Consider the following 9694-nt stretch of genomic DNA (forward strand, 5'->3'; position numbering starts at 1 on the left):
TGACACTTCACAGACTCATGAGACATGAGGGCTGGCAGAGAACAACTGTGAATCCCTCTGCTTCTCTGTGAAACAGGTTAGCTCTACCTCACCCCTACTTTGTAGAGCTTGGTACTGGGACTCTCCATTGGCATCTGCTGGGCATCACAATAAATATTAAATGCTTATTTCTGGCCAGGTACAGTGGCTCACGCCTATAATCCCAGCACCTTGGGAGGACGAGGAGAGTGGATCATCTGAGGCCAGGAGTTTAAGACCACCCTGGCCAACATGGTGAAACCCCACCTCTACTACAAAGGCAAAAATTAGCCCAGCATGGTGGTGCACACCTGCAGTCTCAGCTACTTAGGAGACCGAGGCTAGAAAATCGCTTGAATCTGGGAGGCAGAGGTGTCAGTGAGTTGAGATCGCACCACTGCACTGCAGTCTGGGCAACAGAGCGAGATTCTGTCTCAAAAAAAAAAAATGCTTATTTTCTCTCAAGAAAATTGAACTGAGGGAGGAAAGGATGAACTCACTGACTGAAGACATGGTGCTGCAGTGGATGGCATCATAATGGCAGGGAGACAATGGAGCCAGAACAGAACCCTGAGCAAGAAGCTCCCATGGTAGCGGTCAGACTGCAATAGAAAGCCAGCACTTCATAGAACTAGAAAGAGAACAAAAAGCCTTTTTTCTTTGTTTTGTTTGGGAAAAAAAAAAAAAAAAGCATAGCTTCCAACCCTTATTTAGAACATCCTAATTTTTTTTTCTAAAAAACTTTCAAATATTTCTAAATGGCAGTGCATAAGGTTACAGTTTTCTGTTGATTTTTTGGAGGATAATAGATGAATAAGCAGGTTGAAAGAGGTTATATAAAACTACACTTTCCAAACAATACCCAGGATTCTAGCATTAGAGAAGAGTAAAGCTTTCCATCTAAGATACCTCACAATGTGACCACATTAAAACAAAAAATATGGGCCAGCTATGGTGGTTCACACCTGTAATCCCAGCACTTTGGGAGGCTGCAGTGGAAGGATTGCTTGAGTCCACAAGTTGGAGACTGGCCTGAGCAATATAGTGAGACCTCGTCTCTACAAAAAGTAAACAAAATTAACCAGGGCATGGTGGGGTGCGCCTGTAGTCTCAGCTACTCAGGGCGCTAAAGTAGGAGAATCATTGTGCCCTGGAGGTCAAGGCTGCAGTGAGCCAAGATCCCACCAGTGCACTCCAGCTGCGTGACAGTGAAACCTTATCTCAAAAAATAAATAAATAAATATCTAGATATCTACATGTCCACCGACAGGGAAATGTTTAGTGATATCTATATGATATAATTATTAGACAAGCATATAATTATGCTTTCAAGTCATTTTAGTGATCTAGGGAAAGGCTTACTATATAACGTTAAGTAAAAGAATCATGGTAGAAAACTACACCTGCAGTTTGATTTTATTTATGAGATGTATACATACATACACTCATACTGGAAGGAAACACATCAAATTGTCAATAACATATCTCCCATTGGGGAAGTTATAAATGATTTTAATTTTCTTCTTAAAGAAAGATTATTTTTCCAATCTTTCCATGATGAAGTGTTGTACTATTAAAATCAGAAAATAAAAAAAATATTTCTAAATGCTGGGATAGGTGCAGTGGCTCATGCCTGTAATCCCAACAGTTTGGGAGGCCAAGACAGATGGATCACTGGAGGTCAGGAGTTTGAGATCAGCCTGGCCAACATGGTGAAACCACATTCTACTGAAAATACAAAAATTAGTTGTGTGTGGTGCTTGCACCTTTAATCCCAGCTACTCAGGAGGCTGAGGCAAAGGAATCACCTGAACCCAGGAGGTAGAGGTTGCAGTGCGCTGAGTTTGTATCACTGCACACCAGCCTCAGTGACAAAGTGAGGCTCCATTTCAAAAAATAAACAAAATTTTTAAATGCCTGGCCTGCTGTGAAGAGATGATTCAACTAATTGGCTGAACAAACATTCACTTGGGTGATAGAAATTTGAGATTTCATAAAAGTCCATCTTACCCAAAAATCAATTTCACCAGTATCCACCCAAAATTCCCACAATTAGAGATTTATTCCACCACAGATTTCAAGCAGACAGTATATATTGTATAATCCTATTTTTATTGTTTTTAAATGAGCATATATATTCATGTCTGTTTATTTATTCTTTATTTCTATCATTATACATGTGATTGAAACTGACCCAAGTCAATTTGTGCACAATCCTCAGATTGTTTTTAATAGACAATTGTTGCCTCTAACAGTTAGAAGTAGGGAATAGTTATGGTGTCTTCTCCTACAACTCCTCACCAGGCAATGCAATGAAAGCAGGTCTTCTATGGACTTTTGCTGAGGGAACAAAGATTTTATTAGCTGGCAGGCACAAACATAGTCACCATCTCCTCTTGTAAGACCAAGTGCCAGTTCTCTGTTCCTTTAGACACTCCAACTGACCTTGTATGAAAGGTTCAACAGAGGCATTTGTGACAATGGTCTGCCTAAAGTAGTCAGTAAACCTAGTTGGAGGTGAATGATAAAATTCTCTCTTTTAAATGCACAGAGGACAGAATGGACTCTTAGACCAAACATGCCATGCAAAGCATATAGAATTGGACTTAACTAGACGCTTGATCCCTATTCACCCAGGACAGGAGTGCCTATATAATATTTCTAGCCAATTTGCACATCTTAATCTCTAGTAATTTTACTAAGTAAAAAATATTTCTAATATCCATTATACTAAATAAATAAATAACTGGAAAGCTTGCAGTGTGTTCTAGGTTCTACTAGAGTGTGGCCTTCTAATTAGTATTTCATTAGTAACTAAGCATCTCTGGAGTATTTTTCTTGACTAGGGCATGTTAGAGGTTAACTATTGAGCCCTAAGGTATTCATTAAAGCTACAATACAGATACTTCAGTATTTCATAATAAATTATAGACCATATAATGATATGCATTTTTTAAAGTCTGAAAGAAAAACTAACAAATTATTATTAGTGGTTATCTCTAAAGGAATGGAATTGAGAAGAGAGAACATTTTTCTTGACACTCTTTTGTGTTATTTGAAGAAAAAAAAGCAACTATTACCTTTGTGGTATAAATTCATACTAATAAAAGTTGTTAAAAGCTAGGATCAATAATTAATGGAGATCTATTTGTTTGAATCAAAGGTTTACCTCTGCACCCCTTCAGAAGTACACAGCAGTGTGCCAGTGTGTTGCAAAAGCACAGGATAAACAAGGCATGTCTTTCTACAAAGGGAACTTTGCTGGTAATTGTAGAAAGGTGAGGTCAAGTAATTAAAAGGGTAGGCAATTTAAAACAGATTTTAGGAACTTTCCCTCAAGTTTTCCTTCTCCCAAACTTACTCCCTTGCCTCCTTATATGGTTGTGTCAGATTTTGGTTGTGTCCCCCCTCAAAATCTCATTGTTAATTATAATACCCATAATTCCCATGTGTCAAGGACGGGACCAGGCAGAGGTAATCTGATCAAGGCGGCAGTTTTCCCCTTGCTGTTCTCATGATAGTGAGTGAGTTCTCATGAGGTCAGATGGTTTTATAAGCATCTGGCATTTCCCCTGCTTGCACTCGTTCTCTCTCCTGCCATCCTGTGAAGAGGTGCCTTCCACCATGATTGCAAGTTTCCTGAGACCTCCCAAGCCATGCAGAACTATGAGTCAATTAAACCTCTTTTCTTTATAAATTACACTGTCTTGGGTACTTCTTCGTAGAAGACTAATACACCTTCCATCCTACCTCCCTGAGCCCCTTTAGAGACCCTCATTCACTTTTTTTCTATCATTAAAGGGTTTTAGTGGGAATGTTTGAAGAGCAATGCCCTATTTTATTATTGTCCATTAATACTTGTGAATGACCAGACTCTCAGAAATCATCAATCATTTACCTACCAGGGCCAGAGAATAACTGAAAAAGATGGGTAACTGTGGCAGTTGGTGGTTGGGAAAAGCAGGTGGTGATGAGGAGGAAAGGCATGAAGGAGAGGAAGAGTAGCCTGAAATTCAGGAAAACTGAGAAGGGGTACCCTGAACCCTGTGGACAGCCAAGCCATTAGCCCTTTGGGGACTGGAGCTCTGAAAAGGTGAGTAGAAGGAATGAAGCAGAGAAGGAGGAAGTGGAGCAGAGAGGTCAGGGAGCATGAACACCAATTAATTTTCCTTCCCATTCTTATCCCTTCCCAGGAAAAATATAGACATATGTTCAGCAGCAGTCGGGGCCATGTCACTTACAAGATTTACTGCCAATGATACACATCTGTCAGCTTATTTGCATCAAGCAAAAGAGCTGAAGCTACAATTTGTGTTCATGATAAATGAAGATTTGGAAGACATTTGCTTTTCCCTGTCTTTTGCTTACTTAAGCATCCTGCAGATACAAAAGACACTGCCAGCATTTGCTTAGACAACAATGAACATGGGGGTAGAGTGAGAAGGAAGGGAGAAAATCACTATGAAATATTGCCGCTTCCACTGCAATTCTGGACCCATCATTTTAAATTGTGAAATGCCTGCTGCTGCATGCGAGAAGCAGGAGCCTTTCCTGATTTGAAGGCGTTGGCAGGAGGCTTCATTTGTCAGGGAAGGAAAAATGCATAATTCAAAGCCAAAGTCACCTGGCCCTGATAACCTGAAACAAATGAAGCAAAACTTCATTCTTTGGTTCAGCACCAAGGAACCAGGCCTGCGTCTCCAGATAGGGCAAAATTTTCCCCTATTTCGTACTCCCTGTTAGGTGCACTAAGCACCTAATGAAGGAAGAGAGATGAGAGTTGACATCAGAACATCATCAGCATAACTGCTTTTGTGTATTTGTCTCCAGTGGTCTTAGGGTTCTTATCTGTTTTATTCACTCCTGCCCTCTCTCCCTCTACCTCTGCAGAAAGATTTAATTCTGTGTCCCTGTGTCTGAATGATTATAAGCCACTCCAGAATGTTTGGTTGCTTCTCTGATATTCCTCTCTTTTTCCTTCCTTTTCTTTTCTTCAGCACAATTTCTGTCCCAACACCCCGCACCCCCTGCCACCATAAATCCAAAGTTTAATTCAGGTAGCTAGCACATGACAATGAGTCACCATTCCATCCCCCATCTTTTTTTACAAATATCTATTTACAGCCTCTTATGGATGAGTTGTTAGAGAAGGGAGAAAAAGGACTCGCCTGTCCCCTCTTTTGCAGTCTGTATTCCTAAGAGATTCTGAAAACTCTGCCCCTAAAGTGACTGTAAGCTGTTCACAGTTGTTATCTGTATAGATTTATAAAGAGAAGATATTACATAAAAATTACAAATCTATTCTTACAATGCTCAGTGATCCCTGGCTGAATGCTACTCTCCTCCTTCAGCAGCTAAGTGAAATGAACCAGCAGAGCAAATAGAATCTGGTGCCCATGGCAACATGCGTTACTTCTTTGAACTTGTCAATCTGTCACAGGGAAATCACATTAATGGGATGTTTTTCTGCTACAAATAGCTTTTGTTTTCACATTTTAATTACAGGGCTAGATTTTTCTTGATTCCTAAATTCTTCAAATACCTAGGCAAAAAGGAAAATAAAAAGTATTGTTGTTTCAAAAAATGTCCTTGAAATTCCAAGCAGCATCTTAGTTGGGACGAGGAGGAGTAGAATGGAGAGACCATGTATATTTGTTCCCATACTTCCCGCGACATAACCAAAACGCCGAAGGCTTAAGCAAGTACTTTACCATTTTGCTTTTTCTGGATAGTTTTCTTATCTGTAAAACAATTACAAAAAAATAAATAAATAAAAAATAAAACAGAGATAACAACATCTTACTCACAAAAGTGTTATGAGTTTTAATTGAGGATAACTACTAAGGATTATCAATTAGTATTGCTGGTTAGTGCTGGACTGGGGAGCCTCCCATTCCCCTTAGGCCCTGAGCTACTTCATTCAGTCATTATAGGCCAGGAAATGTTCATTTTATACATATTTAATTGCTTAAGTGTAGTCCGTGGTTGTAGAAGTTTATGAACACATTTTCTGAACAAATTAGTAAGTTCATTAAGAGGACTTAATTAGAATTAATTTCCTCTACTAAGAAAGCTGAACTAGGAGGCGGCAACTGTGTACTGCTGTGTTTTCCATGGGAAGTTCCAAGGAAGAAAGAGTTGGACAAGACAGAAAGAAACCATGAGTGTTTCTTTTAAGTTGCAAATCTTAGTACTCTTCACTCTGACTTGAAAACTAGCTATACAATAAAAAGCAGGGGGAACCACTCTGATTAAAAGAAAAAAAAAGACAGTTGGTAAACTGAGTTGTGAAAGTCTATCTCTGTAACTGTTTCTAAATCTTACCATTCTGATTTCTGAAAAGCATGGAAAGAATACATCTATGCAGAATTTTGTAAATTCACTCCCAGGCCCTGGATTTACTCACTTTTTGAGATATAGTTACACAAAGAACTGCACATACCGAACGTGTGCTGTTTGATGAGCTTGGACAGCTGAATTCACCTCATGATACCAGGACTGCTGTAAAGGCAGTAAGTAGACAGACCCAGCACCTCGCGAAGATTTTCCTCAGGACATTGTTGCCAGAGGAAATCGGACCAGCCTCAGTTACTTCCTAACAGTCAATGCCTTCTGAATGGTGCCTCCCAGTAGAACGAAACATCGACAGGATTCAGAATTCATTGTTGGATGAACTGGACCCCCGGGGTGCAGAGCGCAAGCAGAATATAGCCATTCTTGCTCCCCTCCGTGATTCATACCAGCTCTCATGACTTGCTCTTCTGTGTCCTTGAAAAAAATCCTAAGCAGGTCCTGTATACTTTCATGTCAGTCTCAGGTAATTTAAAGCCCTCTGAGCATTTTAGGCAATAAAACATCTGACCAAATTTACTACTAACACTTTAGTCTTTTATTCAGTTTTACTCCCTCTTCCTTCTTCAGGCCAGAAATCCAACAGTGGGGAAGCACAGAATGTGGCCCATTTCTTTTTCATCCTTGCTGTCCTTGCTATGACATCCTGGGACCCCTGGATGGAGCCAGAATGAGAGAAGGAGGAGCAAGAAGCTCCCAAAAGCCTTTACACCTGGGTACAGTTGTAACCTTGCTTTGGGGCCCACTGGGCTGAGACAATGGCCCAAGAGAACTCCTGTGGAGGACTTCAGTAGAATCTTTAGAGACCATTCCCTATGATTAGAAGGATCTCTTCTCTGTAGTTCCCTTGATGCTGGGGACTCCTCCAGCAGGTGCTGTTCAACTTCCTGCTCAGCCCCCTGGTTCCAAATGTTCTGCTCTTACGTTGGGATCGCTTTGACCTCAGAGCATTCCTCTAGGATAGAGACTCTCTCAAGGCAACTCAGGCCAGTTGCCTTCCACAGTATCCATATCTAGCCAGATATTGATGCACCCCTGCTCCCCAAACCCCGAAAGAAGAGGTCATCCCCAGCACAGGTCTATCTCCTTCCCTGAAGTCCCGGGGCAATTCTAGCTATAGCCTCTCCCATGAGATATTTTAACAGATTTTAGTCAGATTTCATTTTTTCTGAAGTGCATGCTGGGTGGGAACAGCAGGACCAGGTTAAGTGCCTACAGAGTCATCTACACTCTGCATCTTCCTTGCTTCTATTCTGTAGTCCAGAGGTGGACATTAGAACAATGGCGGCAGAACCAGAGGTCACATGTCTTTGCATGTCTAGTCCTTTGCTTTAGACTGTGGGAGTACGTGGCCCCACTGTATTGCTCCCAGCCCTGTGGCCTTGGCCTTCCTCTGACACAAGAAGTATTGCATTTAGCATCCTGTTACAAGAAGTTGTTTTTGCTTGTCCGGGGCTTTTGATAATGAGATGTCCAATGATGCAGAAATATAATAAATAATATACATATATAGGATGGGGCTGTGGCAAAGAAAGACTATTGAAGTGCCCTTGAGGGGTGAACAAATTTACATAAGTAGCTCAGAGGCCTTCTAAGAAAGAAGGGATCAAAATTCCAATACTTTATCTCAAGATTCACCACTGAAATCTGTGAACTGCACTGCTACCAACCAAACTTAAGGGGCAAAGAAAGACCCCTTGATTTAAAAAAAAGAAAAAGAAAATGACCAAGGGAGAAGAAAAGAGCCTATGAGCTAAGCCCAGCATCAAGTCAGGTAGTCAATGAGGGTACCGATTTTAGGTCTTATCTGAAAATGACTCCAGCATTTCTAGGGACAGAGTTTCAAAGATCCTTGTCCTTGGAGAATTGGGAAACTCATAGCTCTATTCTCCCCATATCCATAAGCCTCACTGTGAAATGGAGCATTTGATTTACTGAAACATTATTGTTTACTAGCTCACACAATTCAGCCCTTAGATGAGAAAGTGTATGTTAATATCCATGATCTCCAATAAATAAAGCCATTAGATTCAGGACAACTGAAAGCCATAATCCATAATCTAAGAATTGATAATGGAGAAGAACTTTCCAAGTAATGCCAGTCATTAAACCTGATGAAACACCAGAAGATACTCACCTCTTAATACATACACTATGAAAAGTGACACAAGGCCAGTGCATGGTGGCTCACGCCTGTAATCACAGCACTTTGGGAGACCAAGGTGGGTGAGCCACCTGAGGTCAGAAGTTTAAGACCAGCCTGGCCAACATGGCAAAGCCCTGTCTCTACAAAAAGACAAAAAAAATTAGCCAGGCGTGGTGATGAGTGCCTGTAATCCCAGCTACTCAAGAGGCTGAGGCAGGAGAATCACTTGAACCCAGAAGGCAGGAGTTGCAGTGAGCCGAGATCGCACCATTGCACTGTAGCCTGGGCAACAGTAAGACTCCATCTCAAAAAAAAAAAAAAGAAAAGAAAAGAAAAGAAAAGTGACACAATCGGGATGCTATCGTTGGTTGCTTCCATTCTCCTTCCTGCCAAGAAGGTTGACAATTCACCTGCTGTTCTGGGGATTTGTCTCCCTGCTGATCTCTTTCTTTCCCATAAGTACTGTGAAGATGATAGCTAGAGCTAGTGATATTCTGAGTAGCATTTTTAATGCAAACACTTGATCTTCCAGAAAAATGTTTGTTCTATAGTAGGAAGTCCATAGACACCACAGACACGTAAGGAAGGGTTTTGCATCTGAAGGTAGCGGAAATACCATTAATGGGATGAGTGAGTGGGTAAGCAATTTCAATGGCCAGAAGTCACTGTTAAAGATTCAGGGAAGTCCTACAATAAATAGGCCTTTTTAATAATGTCTGTCCCCACATACTCTAAATTTATTGGGCCACAATATCGAAATATTGTGGAAATGCCCACAAGCATGCCAGTTTAGAAGATATTTTCAGCATATTACCTTCCCAGAACAGCTAACTGCCACCTGGCTGAAAAATGGATCATAACCTGCTCCACAGAATTGTGAGAATGAGATGGCTGATGTGAAAGTGCCTGGCACTGTGCCTAATACATAAAGCTGCTCAATGAGTACAGTGTTTGATGAACCCAAAAAGGAATCTGAATCTTTATGAGGAAACAGGACACTGCAAAGGTATATTTCAAAATATACCAGGGGCACCCAAAGAAGACAAGCCCCAGGCAACCAGGCACAACGTACACCCAAAAGCAAGGCAGAGGATACCAGTGAGGAAAATGGAAGGAAAATCTCAGCCTGTTCACAGTGGAACTTAGGCTGGCACTGGATCCACCTTCTCCTCCCTCGTT

The sequence above is a fragment of the Sapajus apella genome, unplaced genomic scaffold, assembly GCF_009761245.1.
Source record: "Sapajus apella isolate SASKATOON/1434 unplaced genomic scaffold, GSC_monkey_1.0 scaffold7, whole genome shotgun sequence".
In the NCBI taxonomy this organism is placed as follows: Eukaryota; Metazoa; Chordata; class Mammalia; order Primates; family Cebidae; genus Sapajus; species Sapajus apella.